The sequence below is a fragment of the Carassius carassius genome, chromosome 49 (assembly GCF_963082965.1).
Source record: "Carassius carassius chromosome 49, fCarCar2.1, whole genome shotgun sequence".
NCBI classification, from domain to species: Eukaryota; Metazoa; Chordata; class Actinopteri; order Cypriniformes; family Cyprinidae; genus Carassius; species Carassius carassius.
In genome coordinates, this window is record NC_081803.1 from 3,443,001 (window position 1) to 3,464,235 (window position 21,235).

The following is a 21,235-nucleotide window of genomic DNA, read 5'->3' on the forward strand; positions in this document are numbered from 1 at the left end:
CACCATTTGGTGTTTGCAAAGCTATATTTTTTTTTGTTATTAATAAATACGTCAGTAGTCCAGTTGTGTCCAGCGGTCCAACAGTGTTTTGGTAAAAATGTACATTATAGTAACACTTATAATGCAATGCCGCAAAATGCATAAATCAACACACATCTCCTCAATAATAAGCATAAGAGGCACATCTTTCCTGTCTATGACACATGGTACAGGGTTAAAAAAAATAACAAAAGTTGATGAATAATAATAGTGATGCTTTGCTGAAGCAGGTGCCACTAATTAGAGCATGAATAAAAGTGTCTGAGAGTGTCAGAGCTGGACCTGCACGAAGATGGAGGACAGGGAGGAAGAGAGCATGTTACCTTGTGTCCAGCGGCGTTCACGATCTTGTGTGTGGAGCAAGGAAACGCATCGTCGCTAAGGTCAGAGTCCAGCACTTCCTGCAGCAGCTCACGGCTGTCAACACACAAATCAAACACTTTACTGTCAGTTCACTGAAAACTCGCTTTTAACAGTCTGCATAGAACCATGACATAAAGTCAATACCTCATAAATCAGAATCAGCTTTATGAGTTTTAAAAATTAGTGAACTTCTCACTCTTCTAATTTAAATCACATGAAATTGAACTAAAATTAAATTAATAAAATAATTGCATTTAAAATTGTATTTATGTATTTAAATAGTATTCATGTTAAAAAAAAAAGTTTTTAATTGTATTTAAATAGTATTAATACAATAATGATAATAATAATTAGTGAAATTATAATAAATACAGTGGCTCCAAAAAGTATTTGGACACTCAAAGCGCTATATAAATAAATAAAGGTGACTTAATTCATACTTATAGTGTAATAATATATAAAAATGTATCATATCAAGTGGCAAACTTTAAATTAATGTAAAATAATATTTTAAAGTAACATTTAATTAATTAATTTGAGAATAAAAATAAATAAGATACATTTAAATAAAATAAAAAATACACAGATAATTAATATTTAAAATCAAAACAAACTGGTGCGAAAAGTATTTGGACACTTAATTCAAAATGAAAGTGCATTAATACATAAAAAGTATATCAAATCACGTGGCATTTAGTTTGAAGAAAAGCATACTTTAAGCAAAGCATTTCACAAACCAGGTTTGTTAGGTTTAAAATTATAGAACTTTATTTTAAAATAGTATTCTAAAGTAACATTTAACTTAAAAACAAACATTGATAATTTTTAAATTCTAATAAATACTGCACCCTAAATGGTGCTGCACATCAGCCACACTTAATATATAAAATGTCATTGCATCATATATATATATATATATATATATATATAGAGTTTGAATACACCTTCTGGTGCTACTTGGACACGTCATCAGTGAAAAACCCGAGGTCATAGGGTGTTTCGGGTCTTTAATCTTCATACACCCTCACCCGGGCGACCCAGCCGGGGGTGATCAGTCCCCGGCTTGTGTCCAAGTGGCATGTTGCTCCACGGATCCCCCCTACGGATCCACAGCCACCGAGAAGCCCTTTCTGCGGCCTCAAAGATGTTTGCGGTGGCTTTTTTCAATTGCAGTCCTTTCACTCCAAGGAGTTTGAGGGTTCGCAGCAGTGAGTGGCCAGCGAAGCCTCGGCACCCGACCTCGACTGGCTCGCAGCGAGTTTTCCAGCCATTGTTCCGGCACTCCGAGCTGAGCCCTGCGTACTTAGCCCTCTTGCGCTCGTGGGCCTCTTCAATACGGTCTTCCCAGGGGACAGTTAGTTCCAGGATAACCACTTGCTTGGTAGACTCAGATGTTAGCACCATGTCTGGGCGGAGAGAAGTGGCTGTGATGTTGCCTGGGAACTTAAGCTGCCTTCCAAGGTCAACCTGAAGCTGCCAATCACGAGCAGTGGAGAGGAGCCCCCCCGTAGAGCTAGGCCGGTGGAATTGTTCCTTCTGCCCAGCTCTAATGAAGGTGATTGTCTGTTTGGGGGCTACCTGGGTCTTGCTGAGCTGGATCGCTGTGCAGATGGAGTCCGCCAAAGCCTTTAGCACCTGGTCGTGGCGCCAGCGGTACCGCCCTTCCCCTAGCGCTCTTGAGCAGCTGCTCAAAATGTGCTCCAGTGTGCACCTCTTCTGGCACAGCTTGCACTCAGGAGTGTCTGCCAGGCCCCAGGTGTGCAGGTTAGCTGGGCTTGGGAGGACGTCATAGACGGATTGGACAAGAAACTTGATCCGAAATGGCTCTGCTTTCCAGAGCTCTGCCCAGGTTATATATATATATATATATATATATATATATATATATATATATGAAATCAAACCAAGTGACATTACTGTAATGAAAAGCACATTTTAAGCAGCAAATTAACATAAGAGCCTTGATTATTATTATATATTCTTTATGGAATGCAGGAAATGCCCCTGTGTCACCATTAAACCCTCTCCCTTTCATCAGGTCTGCCATCAGTCTCTCTCTCTTGACTTCTCTCTCCATCCCTCTTCCTCTCCATAAGATCTTTCTATTTTGCACCTGCAGCCCTCATCTGACCTGCGCTTTCACTGCAATTGTGTGTGTGTGTGATAAACTTGTTCTAGCTGCATCGTTTGGGGTGACAGTGACCGCTTTGGCCCATTTTGCATTAGCATGTGTATTGACATAAGCAGAAGGAGGCCTGACGGATGTTAGCTCAAAATAAAGGGCGTGTTCTGCTTCATGCTACATGTATCGCACACAGTACAGTTATCCTGCAGCAACAGCCACAGAGAGGAAAACAACATCTGTGTGGGCAGAGTGAAGAGAGGAAGAAAATGTTTAAAGAGGTGATGGAGGAGGAATAGAGTCAGGAGAGAGATGTGATGGATGAGGATGGAAATGATGAAGGTGGAATGCCATGTTTTCAAAGAAGCACATCATTTGTATGTGTACAGATGCATGTGTGTGTGTGTGTGTGTGTGTGTGTTGATGGCTTTGACATGATTAAGAAAAGACTCCGCCCCTCCACCCACTCAAACTTCACTCTGTTCACTGAAGCACAGAGGCCAACAACCACTCTAATTATACAGTGTGTGTGTGTGGATCTAATTATGCGCTCTGCCTCTCCTTTAGCGGTGTCAGTTAGGCAAGGATCAGATATAATCTTAATGAAATCACTTTTCACCACAGAGCACAAATGTCGAGAAATAGAGCGAGGCGCTCAACCAAAACGCTCTGAAAATCATGACATGCATAACATTCACTAAAGTCTCTTGAAAGAAAAACATTTGTTTATGAGGTTACATTAGAATGAAGAAAGTAATACAGAATATCACAGGCTTATTCCATTCATCTGAGTGTCTACGTGCATTAAATTGATTAAAAGTGATAGAGACATTTATAATGCTTCAGAAAGTTTCTATTTCAAATCAAATCATTCTTTAGAACATTCCAATCATCAAAATAATCCTAGAAAGTAAATGTAAATGTATAGCAGTTTCAAAAATATACATGGTAGTAATACATAATAGTTATGACTGATAATTACCAAAAATGCTTCTTGAGCAAACATCATATTAGAATCATGTTAGGATCATGTGACACTGAAGACTAGCGTAATGATGCTGAAAATACAGCTTTTTAAAACAAAATTTATCAACCCCATACTGTAATATTACAGAAGTCAAGTCACCTTTATTTATATAGTGCTTTAAACAAAATACATTGCGTCAAAGCAACTGAACAACATTCATTAGGAAAACAGTGTGTCAATAATGCAAAATGACAGTTAAAGGCAGTTCATCATTGAATTCAGTTATGTCATCTCTGTTCAGTTAAATAGTGTCTGTGCATTTATTTGCAATCAAGTCAACGATATCGCTGTAGATGAAGTGTCCCCAACTAAGCAAGCAAGAGGCGACAGCGGCAAGGAACCGAAACTCCATCGGTGACAGAATGGAGAAAAAAACCTTGGGAGAAACCAGGCTCAGTTGGGGGGCCAGTTCTCCTCTGACCAGACGAAACCAGTAGTTCAATTCCAGGCTGCAGCAAAGTCAGATTGTGCAGAAGAATCATCTGTTTCCTGTGGTCTTGTCCTGGTGCTCCTCTGAGACAAGGTCTTTACAGGGGATCTGTATCTGGGGCTCTAGTTGTCCTGGTCTCCGCTGTCTTTCAGGGATGTAGAGGTCCTTTCTAGGTGCTGATCCAGCATCTGGTCTGGATACGTACTGGATCCGGGTGACTGCAGTGACCCTCTGACCTGGATACAGGTTCCGGTTTACCTAATTAATGCAGCCTAAAAATCCTTTAACGGATTTGGATATTAGAAGCATGTTATGTGTAAGCCAGGTTAAAGAGATGGGTCTTTAATCTAGATTTAAACAGAGTGTGTCTGCCTCCCGAACAATGTTATGTAGGTTATTCCAGAGTTTAGGTGCCAAATAGGAAAAGGAAGTGAAAGCAAAGTGCAGTACATGTACAAGTGGATGGGGACCAAAAATTTACAACAATAAAAGTAATCCATGTGGCTTGTGGGTGAGCGTGATTTCACCAAGTACAACATGTTCCTGGATCAACATCCTTGTCGATCCTGGAACAACATTCCAATCAACCAGTCAGAATTGAGATTGAACTTTTCAAGAAATATCTGTTTTAGGCTTAAAATCAGGGTTAGGTGCTTCTACACTCTTATTAATCAGCCATCATTTCCCACTGATTTTAGGAATAAATTATGGGTAGGGTTGGGATTAGGGGCAGGGATTGGGTTAAGTTTATATTTTTGGACAATAATGTTGATCCAGGAACATGTCTTACTTGGCAAAATCACGGCGACCGTGGCTTGTGCGCTATATTCTACATGCTCTGAAGGCATTTTTTCAAAAAGTGCATGGTTTTGCATGAGGAACAAACTAAAATAAAAGTTCTGCTTTGAAATTCTTTATTGAATTTCACTGTTTGGAAAATGTAACAGCTTGGACATTCTGCTCTAATTAACTGCTTCCAGAGTGTTCCAGAGAAGACAGACAGACATAAGGCTGAATAAATAATCACATTCATTTGAATTTTTGTGTGAACAGTACAGTAAAATTTTATAGGGAACAACAAAATCTAGCTGCTTTGGCTGATTTGACATTCGTCTGTTGATTCCATCTCATGAGTTCATTGCAAATTATCACCTTTCAGTCAAGTGGCTTTGGTACGTTCCAGCAAACGCAGCTTTGGAAGCAGGTCTCTCAATGATGGCAGAGCATTTATTCACACTTCAGGACTCAACATAAGCACACTTTCGATTGCTCTGCTAACCCTGCATAAATCTCACTCCGTTATGACACAGGGATCATTTCAGTATACATACACTGCATCTAATGAGCTGGAGGGTCTACCGTCACCCCTAAATAACATCTATATGCAACTGCTTTTAAGAGTCTTTAATCTGTTTGTGTGATGTTTATCTGTGATGGAATTGATTGTACTGCTGCACATTTTGGCCAGGACACTCCTGTGAAATAGATTTTTAATATCAGAGAGCTTTTTCTGGTTAAATAAAGGTTAAATAAAAAAAAACATCACAAACATCTTGATTTATGCTAGGTGATCAAGTTCCTGAATCAACATCTTTTGTGGCTTCTGAAATGTTGAGTCTGGAACGCGTCGTACTTCACTAAATCACATTTTGAGGGAGGAAAGCATAGTGTGGCAAGCTGCTGTCAAGAATTTAACTCAGCGCCAAATATGGCAAGAAATAAAGACTACGCAACCCTGGAAATTGGCCTGGTACCTACCGGTATACAATGTACCAACAGCACACAGATACGTGGTGGCTGAGAGATATCAGACAACAGTATAAAAGATTCAACAATTTATTCAAAATCACTATTTAATACATAAAAAATTGAATATTTTCATAAGCAGTAAAAAAGATCATAAGAAGGCATTGATCATAAAAACATGAAATGCAAACACATTTTTCCAACTTCAGAACTGGGGGATTCAAGTTACTTATCCAATGAACACAGCAACCACTCGTGCTCTCACAACACAGCACCAACACCCACGTTGTGAACACTGCAAATCTACAGCCTCACCACCACCACACAGGACACTGGCTAGGACTGGTACCCCAATTCTGAAGGGAAAGGAAACAGAACAAGATAAGAAACAAATACACGCATTCACACACATACACAGTCACATATGCACGTCAAGGTATTGTTCGTCAGAAAACACTTATCACTTGCTGCCTGACGGAACCAAGGACACCAGGTTACTGGCAATCCTCACTCACTGGTACTCACAGACTGTGGGCAACATAACATCTTGTGAAGTGTCACAGTTTGCATATACAAATAAAATACAATAAAATACAACCTTCAATGAAGCAGTTCAAAAGGTAAATCCTCTGACAAAGAAACAGCAGTCAAGTACAATGGTCGTGTCAAACACTGATTTGTCACTGTAATTACCCCACCATAAGTTTTTAGTCAATAAATATTTGAGGGCAATGCGTCGCTTCAGGCCGGGAACGCGATCGTTCCGGTCGTCAAGGTAATCCCCGTGCACTACAAGGAAGTCGGTCAATTAAATCAGAGTATGCGGTTCCAGTGAGGTACTTACAATGGAAAGGCCTGTAAACTTTAGGTTATTATAGTTGACTAAAAATAAATAAGCAAAATAAACCTTCAAATAAATGATAACTGAAATAAAACAAATATTTAAAAACTTATTTTATTTTAGCTAGCTGCCAAAGCAAAAAAAAAAAAAATTTTCTTGACAAACTTAAATAACTAAAAATAAGAAAAAAAATTAATAATAATAATAATACAGCTTTAAAATGTGTGCTGTTTGTTCAGCCAGCTTCATGCAACAGGTCACTGGTCAGAATAAATATGTTGTTTCATTTTTACATACATATTTCTGTTACACTGAATGATGATGGAACATCATTTCACCCATATTTGACATTTTATTTTCACAAAAAATATTTTAAACGTTAAAATGGACCGTTTACTTACATTACTTATGATTTCTGTGTATATAAAATCACTTTTGAAAATTAAATTTGATGCCAAAATGGGATATCTTGCCTTTGACCCATAGACATTTTATATATGTAACCCTTCCTATCCTGCTCATAAGAGGATGGGCCCTAGGTTCGTTTCATATATACTCTCGTATGTGTGTGATATTCTGGATTAAATATTTGGGTCACTAAAATGCCTTAAACTTGGACTAAGACAAATACCTAAACTATGGTAAATAACTGAATAAATGGCACATTCTACTCAAACTCACAACAGAAACCTTGGTGTAAAAATAACAAGTTCTCACTTTAATTAAATAAAATAATTGTAAATAAAGACAGTATAAACTAAATGAAATGTCTGTGCCCTTAGGCTAGAATACAAACACCAGTATACAATGACAGTTCAAAAAACAGTGTTTTCTTCAGGAATAAAATATTTCACACAATGTTTCACTTTTATAAAAATAATAGAAGCCGGCACCCCTTATTAGAAAAACAAACGTTGCAGGCCTGAGTCATGGCTCGGGATCGTTGGAAACCAAAAATTACAGGTTCATTGAGTTAAAACAAAAAGAAACAGATATCTTTTCCAAGCACAATGTTCCAGTCACTTCACCTCAGTCCAGATGAGAATGGAAGCGCACACAGGTGTCCACACCGATATCCACACGATCTCTGATGATTATCCAACGTTGCCAGAGAAACTCTGGGCATCCCTGGTAGCTCAGAGCGCTATCTGGTTCACGTCCTCTCGTTTCCTGGTCGGGAACTGACGAACAGCTACATGGCTAGGTGCGTTAGCTAACAGCTGCATCCACACAGTCCGATCACGTTTCTCTTAGCCTTTAGCCCGTGCTTAGCCAGCACGGCAGTCTGCATGTAATCAACAGTAATAAACTTCGTGCTGAAATTAACTGTCGCTCACAACTATCACTTGTCACTTACAAGATTATCAGGCTGACCATCAAAAGTACAAGCTATCAGAAGTTCAGCATAACAAGCTGTTCAATGCACAAACGAACTGTTTAATCCACTTTTTTTTTCTCACATGCGTCTCTCCTTCCATCCTTATCTCTTCCTGTGTTCGTCCCCCTCCCCTCACAGACGTAAGGTCACATGACAAAACAACCTGGTTTTAACAGAATTATTCTTCCTCTAAAAGAAAATAATGTTTTCTTTTTTTGGCTTTTACATTATGAAATAAACTAACGTTCTCTTTTACAAACAATTTAACATGAATTCGCCCACTTTTTAAACACAATGAAAACATCAGATTCTTAACCACCTCTTAACTTTATATTCTTTTAACATGTTTTTTAATCAACATGAACTATTTATTTAAATGTGTTTTAACATTTCAGCTGGGTTACACATATATATATATAAAAGTGAAGTGACATTCAGCCAAGTATGGTGACCCATACTCAGAATTTGTGCTCTGCATTTAACCCATCCGAAATGCACACACACAGAGCAGTGAACACACACACACACTGTGAGCACACACCCGGAGCAGTGGGCAGCCATTTATGCTGAGTAATTTATGCTTAAGGTAAGTGAATATATATATATATATATATATATATATATATATATATATATATACATTATATATATATATATATATATATATATATATATATATATATATATATATATATATATATATATAAACCTTGTAAACGGGAAATATAAAAATAAATTGGTTTACTAGCAATTTTTCACAGTTTATAATTTCACATTTCATAATTTTTCATTATTTTAATAATCAAAGCTAAAAAAGATTCAATGACAAACCACTTACAAAAATAAGAAAAATAACAAAAACATTTTTAAGAGTATAAGTGCTTTTGTAAAATTATCAGCTTCATATTTCTGCTTTTAAATACTTGAAAAAACTGGCCCCATTGAGTTTCTCACCATTCATGGCTCACCATAACCATGCACTGAACCCACAATATTCCTCTATGATGACATGACAACATTTAAGGTAAGTGAACAAAGCGAGCAGCTGATTCTTACTGGATTTTAAAGGATTCTCTTGAGAGTGAATGTCTGGAATGATGAACAGGAGATCAGACTGAGAAGCAATGGAGCTGATAGTAGCTAGTGTTCATTAGAAACCGGAGCCACGGCCCTCTCCTAAACCATGAAGAGTACAGTGCAGGAGATGAGGATGAAGAGGGAGATTTCACAAAGCTGCTCATGCTTTCATCTAGCTTTCATCTGGACATAAGAGGAAAAGACTGAAGGACACAGACGAACGACACACTGTCATGAGGAGCGAAGCACAAGTGTTTTAAAGGGCTCATATAATAAAAATCTAATTTCCCTTGATGGTTCGAAACAAAACCCTTTCAGCACTCTGGGTCAAAAAACACCTTACAGTGATACAAAGCTGCAAAAAACACTCGTTCTGAGAAAAGATCTACATAACAGTCAGCACACAGGTATAAAAACAGAAAACAGTAAGTTTTATGCTTTTAAGAGCATCAGGAAACTGTAAAGAGTTACTGTAATAGACAGACAGGGATTTTGCTCAGGCTAAAGCTGCAGCATCTACAAGCAAGGGTTCAAATCTGATACTTTTAGATTCTAATGCAAAAAAACAAAACAAAAAAAAAAAACAATTCACCTAAATTATGAAAAATTTACCAAATGAAGTGTGATGCAGTCAAACTTATTAACTTTAAAACTGGACTTTAAAGAACAAAAATAAAACTAAAACATGAAACAATCTCTTTAATATACAAGAACAGATTGAAAAGCGAAAACAAGGATGACAGTATGTGAAAGTTACACTATTCATTTAATTTCTCCCTCAGAATATATTAATTAATTCCACTGTTCTGCATCTCTTCATCTCTTTCCTAATTATAACTTTAAGGCACTTAATGAATGACTACAGCATGATATTAGATTTATGGATTTTCTTTTTTCTTCTTGTTTTCTGCTGTTTACAGGGCAGTGGAGAGAGAGACACTGCTTGTGGAATGGTTTCAGGTGAAAACAGGTGAATTTGTCATGATTAGCCTTAGACTGCAACATGGTGGAGGTGAGGCAGTGCACAACAAAAGTGTAAAAAAAATGTAAAAAAAATTAAAATTGTCACTTCTGATCTGGAAACAGCACAGTTGCTTCTCTGTGCACTCGGTTCTGTTTCTATTTGCTGCGAAGAGACTTTAGAGACTTACATGTTTTCACGTTATAGATTTTAAGTGCAGCTGTTTGCTGATTCTGTTAATTGCGGTGAACTGTATGCACACGCAGCTGTCTACTAAGTGAACACCCTAACTGAAACGGAATCTCATCAGTGACTATAGAAAAATCTATAAGGGCAGCAACACAAACTATTTATTTTGAAAGAGTCTGATGTTAGCATTTTGCTAAGCTAACAGTGTGAAACTTGAATAAAAATTCAAATACAAAGAACTTGATAGGTAAAACAGTCTATTGTTAATCAAACTGAACCATTTTATCTGAACTTTTTAATGCTGAATGATAGCATGTTGCTAAGCTATTACGATACGTTAATATACAGATTCCACAAACATTAAGTAAAATAATTTTTAAATTAGAGTGAATCAGTATTTTTAGTGGGATCTTATTCAAAGCTAGCATGCTTTTGCTATCCTCTCCGAAATCACCTACCCTACCTTTAATGTGCTTGGTCAACAAGCCATTAGAATTTGGCCCAAAGAAGATATAGATAGTCGACTCAGGAGATGACTAGGTTTTGAACACATACAGTGTGTGTGTGTGTGTGTGTGTGTGTATGTGTGTGTGTGTGTGTGTTTGTGCTAACCTCTTGGGTCCTTGTATGCTGATCATGCCCATGTCCTCAGTGTGCAGTGGAAACCCTGCTCCTGCAGCACTGCCTGAATGTGGCTCCAGTTATTCTGCGCCACTCCACCTCCAATAGCCAGGTAATACGCCTCACCTTGAGAATATGCACACACCCTGAGCGTGAGGTGTATATAAACTCTGCACATCCTCCTCACATGCTGATGAGACACTCATGACTTCCTCTAATGTCCTTATTCAACACCTTACACATCAGTTCTGTGATCCTGAATAAAATAAATCATGTGTGTCCTTTATCATTAGATTCGGGTTTCAGAGGGAGGTGGGAGTGGCTTGGCTCTAGATGACTGACGGTGAGATCAGACTCGACTCCGCCCCTTGTTTAACATGCAGGTGTAGACAGTGGAGCCTGAAGCACACAAACAGTCAAGATGATACACTTCAACAAGGTTCACCACTGAAACTCGGCATTTAGACAGAGCCGTAGATCACTGACAAGCTACGTAATATCGCATTCATTATCGCAGATGAATCGCCTTCGATAATGAACGTGATATTACGTAGCTTGTCAGTGATCTACGGCTCTGTCTATTAAGTGCAGCTCCATTTGAAAGCAGTTGATGATGATTTAGTGCTAATCACAGAACCAGATTTACTGATTAGATGCCCAGCCCGAGTGCCGAAGACAAACAAAGCTTTTTTTATTTTGGGGTGGAGTAACCCTTTAAGCCTTTTGTTTTATGGGGGCACAGGAAATGTCCTCATAAACCATGTTTACATTGTAGTACCCATGTCATTATACACGTGTCCAGTAGCATCAGGAGATGTATTTGCACATATACCAGTACACACACACACACACACACACACATACAGTACAGACCAAAAGTTTGGACACACCTTCTCATTCAAAGAGTTTTCTTTATTTTCATGACTATGAAAATTGTAGAGTCACACCGAAGGCATCAAGGGCTATTTGACCAAGAAGGAGAGTGATGGGGTGCTGCGCCAGATGACCTGGCCTCCACAGTCACCGGACCTGAACCCAATCGAGATGGTTTAGGGGTGAGCTGGACCGCAGACGGAAGGCAAAAGGGCCAATAAGTGCTAAGCATCTCTCGGGGGAACTCCTTCAAGACTGTTGGAAGACCATTTCAGGTGACTACCTCTTGAAGCTCATCAACAGAATGCCAAGAGTGTGCAAAGCAGTAATCAAAGCAAAAGGTGGCTACTTTGAAGAACCTAGAATATGACATGTTTTCAGTTGTTTCACACTTTTTTGTTATGTATATAATTCCATATATAATTCCACATGTGTTAATTCATAGTTTTGATGCCTTCAGTGTGAATCTACAATTTTCATAGTCATGAAAATAAAGAAAACTCTTTGAATGAGGAGCTGTGTCCAAACTTTTGGTCTGTACTGTATATGCACACACACTGAAAACAAACCTGTTTAGCCATAAAAGAACTTCAAATTAACAAGGTGGGCTACAAAGACTCAAACACACATGCTCACCACATCATGATGTGGAGAAAAGTCAAATGTGTACTCTTTGTCTACTAGTATATCTCTGTATTTGTAATCAGTGTTCTTGGGAACATCATAGGCACCGTAGAAATCATAATCTAGAACCTGATAAAAGAACAATTGCAAATACCAGTTTAGCAGACAAATCAATAAAAAATTAACTGCAAAGTTTTGTAATGAACACTTTACATGTAATGAAAAATTATTTTTAGCAAATAAAAAAACACTAGGGCTGTTGATTGATTTAAATTGTATCAACTACAACATTAATATATATAATCAAATATATCTGATATTTTAAAAAACACTGTACTAAAGTACTATAAACGTAAATATCAGCGACACCGAAACTGATGCCTCTATAAAATGGATAATTTTTTTTAAAGAAAACATTTGTTAACATGAACTGTTCTAAGTCTTCACAAACCCCTCATGTTAACATTTACATCAAGGACCGAGATGTCGCCCGGCATGGCGCAGCCGGGGCCCCACCCTGGAGCCAGGCCCGGGGTTGGGGCTCGTATGCGAGCGCCTGGTGGCCGGTCCTTCCCCCATGGGGCCTGGCCGGGGTCAGCCCGAAGGAGTGACGTGGGGCCGCCCTCCTGTGGGCTCACCACCTGCAGGAGGGAGCGTAAGGGGCCGGTGCATAGTGGATCGGGCGACAGTCGAAGGCGAGACCCCCGATGACCCGATCTCTGGACATGGAATCTGCGGGAGGTCGAGAGGTACCGACTAGAGATAGTCGGGCTCACCTCCACGCACAGCTTGGGCACTGGAACCACACTTCTTGAGAGAGGCTGGACTCTCTACCACTCTGGAGTTGCCCATGGTGAGAGGCGGAGGGCTGGAGTGGGTTTGCTTATAGCCCCCCAGCTCAGCCGCCATGTGTTGGAGTTCACCCCGGTGAACGAGAGGGTCACTTCCCTGCGCCTTCGAGTCGGGGATAGGTCTCTCACTGTCGTTTGTGCCTACGGGCCGTACGGCAGTGCGGACTACCCGGCCCTCTTGGAGTCTCTGGGAGGGGTGCTGGAAAGTGCTCTGACTGGAGACTCCGTCGTCCTACTGGGAGACTTCAATGCTCACGTGGGGCGGAGCTGTCAACTGATCACCACCTGGTGGTGAGTTGGATCCGATAGTGGGGGAGGAAGCTGGACAGACTCGGCAGACCCAAGCGTACTGTTAGGGTCTGTTGGGAACATTTGGCCGAGCCCCCTGTCAGAGAGATCTTCAACTCCCACCTCCGGCAGAGCTTCGACCAGATCCCGAGGGAGTCTGGAGATATTGAGTCCGAGTGGACCATGTTCTCCAACTCCATTGTCACTGCGGCTGCTCGGAGCTGTGGCCGTAAGTTCTCTGGTGCCTGTCGAGGCGGCAATCCCCGAACCCGGTGGTGGACACTGGAAGTAAGGGATGCCGTCAAGCTGAAGAAGGAGTCCTATCAGGCCTGGATGGCTTGTGGGACTCCGGAGGCAGCTGACAGGTACCGGCAGGCCAAGGGGACTGCAGCCCGGGTAGTCGTGGAGGCAAAAAATCGGGCCTGGGAGGAGTTCAGTGAGGCCATGGAGAAAGACTATCGGTTGGCCTCGAAGAGATTCTGGCAAACTGTTCGACGCCTCAGGAGGGGGAAGCAGTGCCCTACCAACACTGTTTACAGTGGAGTTGGGCACCTGTTGACCTCAACTGGGGATATCGTCGGGCGGTGGAAGGAATACTTCGAGGATCTCCTCAATCCCACCGACTTGTGTTCCGTTGAGGAAGCAGTGGCTGGGGACTCGGAGGAGTCGTCCATCACCCGGGCTGAAGTCATCGAGGTAGTTAAAAAGCTCCTCGGTGGCCAGGCACCGGGGTTGGATGAGATCCGCCCTGAGTACCTCAAGTCTCTGGATGTTGTGGGGCTGTCTTAGCTGACACGCCTCTGCAACATCGCATGGCGGTTGGGGACAGTACCTCTGGACTGGCAGACCGGGGTGGTGGTCCCTCTTTTCAATAAGGGGGACCGGAGAGTGTGTTCCAACTATAGGGGGATCACACTTCTCAGCCTCCCCGGGAAAGTCTATGCCAGGGTACTGGAGAGGAGAATTCGGCCGATAGTGGAACCTCGGATTCAGGAGGAACAGTGTGGTTTTTGTCACGGTCGTGGAACACTGGACCAGCTCTATACCCTTTCCAGGGTGCTGGAGGGTTCATGGAAGTTTGCCCAACCAGTCCACATGTGTTTTGTGGATTTGGAGAAGGCATTCAACCGTGTTCCTGGTGACATCCTGTGGAGGGTGCTCTGGGAGTATGGGGTCGCTAAGCAAAGCTCTCGATTTACCGGTCAATCTACGTTCCTACTCTCACCTATGGTCATGAGCTGTGGGTCATGACCGAAAGGACAAGATCCCGGATACAGGCGGCCAAAATGAGCTTTCTCCGTCGGGTGGCTGGGCGCTCCCTTAGAGATAGGGTGAGAAGCTCGGTCACTCGGGAGGAGCTCAGAGTAGAGCCGTTGCTCCTCCACATCGAGAGGAGCCAGCTGAGGTGGCTCGGGCATCTATTTCAGATGCCTCCTTGACGCCTTCCCAGGGAGGTGTTCCAGGCACGTCTCACTGGGAGGAGGCCCCGGGGAAGACCTAGGACACGCTGGAGGGACTATGTCTCCCGGCTGGCCTGGGAACGCCTCGGGGTCCCCCCGGAATAGCTGGAAAATGTGGCTAGGGAGAGGGAAGTCTGGGCATCTCTGCTTAGACTGTTGCCCCCGCAACCCGGCCCCGGATAAGCGGAAGATGATGGATGGATGGATAGATGGAAAACATTTGTATAATTAGAGCCATTCAAAGTTAAAAAATAACTGAAATGGCAAATTATCAGATTTATTTATTTTATTTTATTTATCATCTATTAAAAATGAATCACACCTCTGTATTTATTATTTTTAACACATTAAACAGCAAAGATTAATTGCAGAAATTATTTTATTTTTCCCTAAAATAAATACACGTATTCGCTCAACTAGAAACCCACTGACATTAAAACTACAATTAAGTCCAAATATCAGAAACTAGATCAGTTGGCCAACTTAGATCATACTGTATGTGCCTTGCAAACTATCGTAAAAATCATATTTTTAATGCAAGTTTGAAAGCTTGTTCTGGACTTTTTACATTTTCTCAAGAAACTCATTGTCTTGCATTGCCCACTTTCCCAGTATTTCCTAGGCAGCTGGTAAGGTGTTGTGAGTGACTGTTTTCTTCACAATTTCGGTTAGGGTTAAGATATACTAAGGTATATCATATGAAGGTAACAGTAATAGTGTATTGATGCTTGCCTATTCATACACCCCAAATCAATCCTGACTTTGAGCAGAAATGCCAGTTTAGGCTACAAAACAGTTTTGGATGTGCTATCCATCCCTCACGCTTGTGTTTTCACCAATCGAAATAGCTGGTCACGAAGCTATTCTTGAGCTCTAAATCAAAAAGAAAGAACTGGTCCACCCTCCACACAGCACCAGGTTTCTCCTTCTGTCTCCCGGTTCCAGAGAAACACTGGTTACTAGGCAATTTCCAGGCGTTTTGAAATCCATATATTATTCTTCTGGAGTAAAATACGAGCTGATGAGCTCTCTATGAGTCACACACAGCGGCTCGTCGTCTTATCCAGCATGAAACGCTGTTATTTATTGTTTTTGATAATGATAAGGCTAACATTCTTTAACAGGCTCAGGCTAAAAATATTATTTTGCAGGAATTAATTCAGCCGCTGTTGCCATGCCAATGAGCCAGTAAGGTACATGCAGTCCATGCCGTTACTTAACAGAGCAATTTATAGAAGTGTGTGTCAAAATAAACACTCTAAGGTGGAGATAGATAGACACTGAGAAGAAATAGAAAGCAGAAGTTTCGAGAGGTGAAAACAAACCTGACAAGGATCCTCATGCTGTCAAGGTTTACTGGATTGCTTTCCTGAGCATATCATAAGGTGCCAGTAACAGAAAGCTTGTGAATTTAAAGAATAGTTCACCAAAAATGAAAATCTGTCATCATTTATTCACCCTCATGTTGGTTAAAATCTTCAATGGAATATAAAAGGAGACAGTCAACCTACAAAAATGACAAAGAGCTCCACAAATGATGTTAAATCTTTCTTTAACACATTGATAAAAACTACAGCTGCATGATATACTGTAAAAGTGATATTGCAATATCTATTTTTTCGGTTATAAAATGCAATATGAAAATATTTTTGGAATTTTCTCAAAAAAACTTGAACAGCTATGTTTGGAAATAATTTATCATTGTAGTACGCTTGGGATAATTTTTTTAAAAATTTGCATTATTTAATTTTTTTTAATGCAAACCCAAATATTTTTTAATTTGAAGAGCCGCTCATGATTTCAGTATTTCACATATATTTATGCATACATTTACAGACATATTTACATATGCAGTGTAAAAAAATTATATGATCAGTAAGTCATGGCAACTAATAAGTTAATCAATATAAACTGTTTTATAAGTTCCTCTCCCTCGCTCCAGTTTTTCACAAGTTCATCAAACAACCGCAGTAAGAATTTTCATCAAGCACGGTGAGTAATGGCTTCTCCTATCATTGTTTCTTGCACCTCTTGCCACATGTACAGTTTATCTATCTCTGTCGCTGATGAGGGATTCACATGTGATAAATGAAGGGAAATAGTTAGGCTGACAGAGAAGATTTCAGAATTAGAGACACGCATCCAAACTTTAATTGAGGACAGTAAGAATGTTAGGGCTCTAGATACGGCTTTGGATGCGTCTAGCTCAGGGATTCCTGTACATTGTTCGGTTCCGGAAACAGAGCCCCAGCAGCAGGGCAACTGGGTGACGGTGAGGCAGCGTAGTCGTGGGTCAAAACACCGCTCTTCTGTTCCGATCAAAACATTAAACAGGTTCTCCCAACTCAGTGATGCACCCACTGAGAAACCTGATGAAAGTGCTCTAGTTATTGGTGATTCTATTGTACGGAACGTGAATATAGAGACACCAGCCACCATAGTCAAATGTTTACCGGGAGCCAGAGCGCCTGACATCTTGGCAAATTTAAAAGTGCTGGCTAATGCTAAACGTAAATACAGTAAGATTGTTATTCATGCCGGCGCTAATGATGTTCGACTTCGCCAGTCGGAGATCACTAAAAATAACATTAAAGAGGTGTGTGAACTTGCAAGCACGATGTCAGACACTGTAATATGCTCTGGTCCCCTCCCTGCTTACCGTGGTGATGAGATGCATAGCAGATTGTCATCACTCAATGGCTGGATGTCTAAGTGGTGCCCACAGAATAACATAGGTTTCATAGACAATTGGACGAGCTTTTGGGGCAGACCTGACCTGTTGAAAAGAGATGGTCTTCATCCCTCCTGGGGTGGCGCCACTCTTCTCTCTAGAAATATGGCAAATAGTCTTAGTGTTTATACTTGACTAACTGGGGCCCAGGTCAGGAAGCAGACAGACTGGCTAAACCGACCGTCTGCTAGCTGCCTCCCGTCACAGAGGTCAGTTAATTCTCAGCACATAGAGACTTTTTCACCTAGATATCACACTATAGAGACTGTGTCTGTTCCCCGAACTAGAAAATACAAAAAACGTCCAAACCAAGTTAAGATTAACAATTTAATTGAGGTTCAACAAATAAAAAACAGAAGCAATATGGATAAACAAATGATAAAGCTTGGCTTATTGAATATCAGATCCCTTTCTACGAAAACACTTTTTGTAAATAATATGATCACTGATCATAATATAGATGTACTCTGTTTGACAGAAACCTGGCTAAAACCTGATGATTACATTATTTTAAATGAGTCCACCCCCCAAGATTACTGTTATAAACATGAGCCACGTCTAAAAGGCAAAGGTGGAGGTCTTGCTTCAATTTATAACAACGTTTTCAGGATTTCTCAGAGGGCAGGCTTCAAGTATAACTCATTTGAAGTAATGGTACTTCATATAACATTATCCAAAGAAACAAATGTTAATGATAAATCCCCTGTTATGTTTGTACTGGCTACTGTATACAGGCCACCAGGGCACCATACAGACTTTATTAAAGAGTTTGGTGATTTTACATCCGAGTTAGTTCTGGCTGCAGATAAAGTTTTAATAGTTGGTGATTTTAATATCCATGTTGATAATGAAAACGATGCATTGGGATCAGCATTTATAGACATTCTGAACTCTATTGGTGTGAGACAACACGTTTCAGGACCTACTCATTGTCGAAATCATACTCTAGATTTAATACTGTCACATGGAATTGATGTTGATGGTGTTGAAATTATTCAGCCAAGTGATGATATCTCAGATCATTATTTAGTTCTTTGCAAAATTCATATAGCCAAAATTGTAAATTCTACTTCTTGTTACAAGTATGGAAGAACCATCACTTCTACCACAAAAGACTGCTTTTTAAGTTATCTTCCTGATGTATCCAAATTCCTTAGCATATCCAAAACCTCAGAACAACTTGATGATGTAACAGAAACTATGGACTCTCTCTTTTCTAGCACTTTAAATAAAGTTGCTCCTTTACGCTTAAGGAAGGTTAAGGAAAACAGTTTGACACCATGGTATAATGAGCATACTCGCACCCTAAAGAGAGCAGCCCGAAAAATAGAGCGCAGCTGGAGGAAAACAAAACTAGAGGTATTTCGTATTGCTTGGCGGGAAAGTAACATATCCTACAGAAAAGCATTAAAAACTGCTAGATCCGATTACTTTTCTTCTCTTTTAGAAGAAAACAAACATAACCCCAGGTATTTATTCAATACAGTGGCTAAATTAACGAAAAATAAAGCCTCAACAAGTGTTGACATTTCCCAACACCACAGCAGTAATGACTTTATGAACTACTTTACTTCTAAAATCAATACTATTAGAGATAAAATTGCAACCATTCAGCCGTCAGCTACAGTATCACATCAGACAGTGCACTATAGATCCCCTGAGGAACAGTTCCACTCATTCTCTACTATAGGAGAGGAAGAATTGTATAAACTTGTTAAATCATCTAAACCAACAACATGTATGTTAGACCCTATACCATCTAAGCTCCTGAAAGAGGTGCTTCCAGAGGTCATAGATCCTCTTCTGACTATTATTAATTCCTCATTGTCATTAGGACATGTCCCCAAAACCTTCAAACTGGCTGTTATTAAGCCTCTCATCAAAAAACCACAACTTGACCCCAAAGAACTAGTTAATTATAGACCAATCTCAAATCTCCCTTTTCTGTCCAAGATACTAGAAAAGGTGGTATCCACACAATTATATTCCTTCTTAGAGAAAAATGGTATATGTGAGGATTTCCAGTCAGGATTTAGACCGTATCATAGTACTGAGACTGCTCTTCTTAGAGTTACAAATGATCTGCTCTTATCATCTGATCGTGGGTGTATCTCTCTATTAGTTTTATTGGATCTTAGTGCTGCGTTTGACACAATTGACCACAACATTCTTTTGCATAGACTTGAATACTTTGTTGGCATCAGTGGAAGTGCATTAGCATGGTTTAAATCGTACTTATATGACCGCCATCAGTTCGTAGCAGTGAATGAAGATGTATCCTATCGATCACAAGTGCAGTATGGAGTACCTCAAGGCTCAGTACTAGGGCCGCTACTCTTCACGCTTTATATGTTACCCTTGGGAGATATCATCAGGAAACATGGTGTTAGCTTTCACTGTTATGCTGATGATACTCAGCTCTATATTTCTTCGCAGCCCGGTGAAACACACCAATTTGAAAAACTAATGGATTGCATAGTCGATATAAAAAACTGGATGACGAGTAATTTCTTACTGCTAAATTCTGAAAAAACAGAGGTGTTAATTATAGGACCTAAAAACTCTGCTTGTAATAACCTGGAACACTGTCTAAGACTTGATGGTTGCTCTGTCAATTCTTCATCATCAGTTAGGAACCTAGGTGTGCTACTTGATCGCAATCTTTCCTTAGAAAGCCACGTTTCTAGCATTTGTAAAACTGCATTTTTCCATCTCAAAAATATATCTAAATTACGGCCTATGCTCTCAATGTCAAATGCAGAAATGTTAATCCATGCATTTATGACCTCAAGGTTAGATTATTGTAATGCTTTATTGGGTGGTTGTTCTGCACGCTTAGTAAACAAACTACAGCTAGTCCAAAATGCAGCAGCAAGAGTTCTTACTAGAACCAGGAAGTATGACCATATTAGCCCGGTCCTGTCAACACTGCACTGGCTCCCTATCAAGCATCGCATAGATTTTAAAATATTGCTTATTACTTATAAAGCCCTGAATGGTTTAGCACCTAAGTATTTGAATGAGCTCCTTTTACATTATAATCCTCTACGTCCGCTACGTTCTCAAAACTCGGGCAATTTGATAATACCTAGAATATCAAAATCAACTGCAGGCGGCAGATCCTTTTCCTATTTGGCGCCCAAACTCTGGAATAACCTACCTAACATTGTTCGGGAGGCAGACACACTCTTGCAGTTTAAATCTAGATTAAAGACCCATCTCTTTAACCTGACATACACATAACATACTAATATGCTTTTATTATCCAAATCCGTTAAAGGATTTTTAGGCTGCATTAATTAGGTAAACCGGAACCGGAAACACTTCCCATAACAACCTATGTACTTGCTACATCATTAGAAGAATGGCATCTACGCTAATATTTGTCTGTTTCTCTCTTGTTCCGAGGTCACCGTGGCCACCAGATCCAGTCTGTGTCCAGATCAGAGGGTCACTGCAGTCACCCGGATCCAGTACGTATCCAGACCAGATGGTGGATCAGCACCTAGAAAGGACCTCTACATCCCTGAAAGACAGCGGAGACCAGGACAACTAGAGCCCCAGATACAGATCCCCTGTAAAGACCTTGTCTCAGAGGAGCACCAGGACAAGAC

The 21,235-nt window shown here is 40.3% G+C and overlaps 1 pseudogene; it reads right to left on the bottom strand.

Moving 5' to 3' along the window:
* Positions 1-21,235, bottom strand: part of LOC132132331 (sarcosine dehydrogenase, mitochondrial-like) — a 77,087-nt pseudogene that overhangs the window by 14,564 nt on the left and 41,288 nt on the right.